We start from the raw sequence: 3,140 nt of genomic DNA on the forward strand, positions 1-3,140 counted from the left end.
AAAGTAAAGAAACATCATGTAAATGCTCCATCCACCACAGCTGCAATAGAAGGTTACTCCCCTCAACGAACCTTACACCTCCCCTGACCTCACTAAGGGCTCGATACAACTCTATTAAGTTCATTGGCACAATGGTAACATTTTTGCAACATTTCTCATGAAATAATGTCATGACCACTGACTGTAATCGGGTATTAATATGCCTCACATCAAAAGAAAATATCAATATATCCAACAAAAAGCTTCTAGGCGATGTCTTTGCCACTTTGCCTTAGTCCTGCAAAAGTCATCACAGAAGACATCAAAACTATCTCGAGGCCCAAACCTAGCAAATAAGTAATCCAAAGATATCCAAGATTGTTGAAAGCATCCCAAATGCTTATTGTCTTTAAGGCCCGAGTCGCTAAGGAATCTTATTCTAGAGTGATCTCGGGGAAGTATCATGTCTTTGTCTAGGTAACATAGATGAGTGAGACCAGACATTTCTGACAGGGTAGGAGTCATTTCACACTCTCTAAATCTAAAAACCATATTTTACGGGTCCCAGTAGGTCAACATTGCCTCTACCAAATCCGGGTGAAAGTGTGATATAAATAAGTGAAGTGAGAGTACCCAACTTATCCATTAGCTCGTGTTGTTCTAACAGTGAAAACGTTTTCCACCACTTGACCAACTTCCTTGGAATCTTCACTACTATCAACATTCGGGATCAAATTAATGGGTCCATACCAAAATGAAGAGAACACAGTTAGTGACTCAAGATACTATGCGACACCACAACACTTCATATTGGATACATGCAAGACCGGACTGGGCTATTTTTGCAAAATAGCCTACATGGACGAGAGTGGCCATTGGTGAAAACTCAATAACGTGACTCTAAGACAGGAAAACACCTCACGAAAGCCTACATGGCCCCAAACTCCCAGGAATCACTGTCCTCAGAAATACATTACAAAAATGACCTATTTTGCAAAAACAACCGACATGGCTAGAGATGCAAATTATACAAGGACGGACCTTAAATTAATAGGACACCTAGTTGTGGACTTAAGATTCTAATACATGGGTCACTGAACAACTTTTGCGAAAATGGCACCATTTTGTAAAAATGGCCGATGTGGCCAAACGTGGCTAGACACACAAGACTTGGCTATGAACCCTGAAGCGAAGAACTTGAGACTCACTAGGAAGATCGGACCCTATGTGGGCTGCCTACGTATCCCGCCCCGAAAGACGAGAATCATGTATGCGTAGTTTGGGAGGATTGGATACGGGAGAAAACTTGAAAATGCAATTCATTTGGAGAAAACTATTTTTGTATTTTTTGAAAAATGATAAAAAAGTGTAAAATCTTTTTTTTTATTTAGTTTTATCTTTTTAGAAAATAGGGCAAGAAAACTAAAAGTGAAAAACTCTTAATATTCTCTCTTACTTTATTTTTCACCCTTCTTTCACAAACATTGATTTGCCAAATGATCTTTTTACCCTCAAAGATGCAACAATTATCACATAGGATAATTGAATGTCATTTTGGGCCGGCGGGTCCATTTGACATAATTTGGATAGGCTTCCTTCAAAGGAGCATGATACCTAGGTCATAATGATATGATGCACATAATAATGACCTAAAGGCTGACCTACATTTGGAGTTCACGAACAAGACAATTCGAGGGAGCGTATGGTCGATAGTGGCTGCTCAAGCTTTCTACCCATTCGATAAGAAAGAACTGACCTAGAGTTATGCAAATGATTCGAGTAATACATAAAGTAGTAAACACATAAAGAAATAACTATAAACACATAAACAAATAAACAACTAAGCAACAAAGTAAAAATAATATAATGAAAGAAAAAAAAACACAAAGTTATCACATCCCTCTTTTCACCTTAAGCATCTTTAAAAGAGATAAGTGATTTTTGAAGCTCGAAAGGGTTTTCAATTTGAAAGTGACAAAAGATTGTTTAAAAGGGATTTTCTCAGAGTCGCCACTTGACATGAATCTCGGTGTGCCAAGTCAGCATTTAAAAAAATAATTTTTTCTTAAAAATATTTTTGACTCTAAAATATAGTCTGTACCAGAAATCCAAGTAAGGGGGTTCGTTTGACTCGGTGAGAAGGTATTAGACACTCCCCAAGTCCTATAACTAGTACGGTTCCATACTTCATCAAATTGGCTTTAAAGAATATTCTAATTGAGGTAAAACACACAAAGAAAATAAATACTTAGAGGTTTAAGATTGTCACCTACCTAAAATGGAAAATAAAGGAAATAAAAGTCTTAAACTAGCCTATACTAATGCTTCCTCGAAAGGGACGACCTCTAGCCTTGAAATCTAGCCTCGAAAAGAAAAAAATCATAATAACTAATGGGACAACCTCTAGCCTCGAAAAGAAAAAAAATAAACGACCTAATATTTGGCTACCCAGGTGTGGTCCGCCTAAATATACTAGTAGCGAATAATACAATAAAATAAATAAATAAATAAATAAAGAGAACAAAGTAAAAAGAAAATTCTAAATCATGCTCAAATTCTTTTGATTTGTTATTTTTATGTATTTCCTAACTCTCCAAGGCCCAAATAATTAACACGTATTGTCCAAACAAACCAAATAATTAACAGGCCAATCATTTAAATAAATTAAGAACTAGTGCAAGACAGAATAAAAGAAAGGTGGATTAAAATATGACAAGAGCATCTAAAATATTAAATCAATCTCACCCCCGTACATTACCTATCAATTTCTCTCAACTAGTCATTACGTGACAACTGATCCTATAACCTAATGAGATTGTGTAAATTTACTGCCCCAGAAATAATTTATCTCCTCCCCGCAAGACTAATGCTAGTCCTAAGTTGATTTTCAATTGCCTTTAATCCTATCTGTTAATGCTCACACATAAGTTCGTTTTCCACAAGAATTCACCCACATGGTATGACAAACATTTCAACAAGACATGACACATATTTAAAGAAGAAGAACCAACCCCTTCACTCTTTTGACATAAAAAACATAAAATTCAACTAATAATGTAAGAACCCTTTCAAATTTAAATTCCTGTTTGCCAATACATGATACTCATACAAACATGGTTCAATGAGGGTAGCCAAGAGAAGACAACAGACCTTGCATGCAT

Source organism: Nicotiana tabacum, chromosome 24 (genome assembly GCF_000715075.1).
Source record: "Nicotiana tabacum cultivar K326 chromosome 24, ASM71507v2, whole genome shotgun sequence".
NCBI classification, from domain to species: Eukaryota; Viridiplantae; Streptophyta; class Magnoliopsida; order Solanales; family Solanaceae; genus Nicotiana; species Nicotiana tabacum.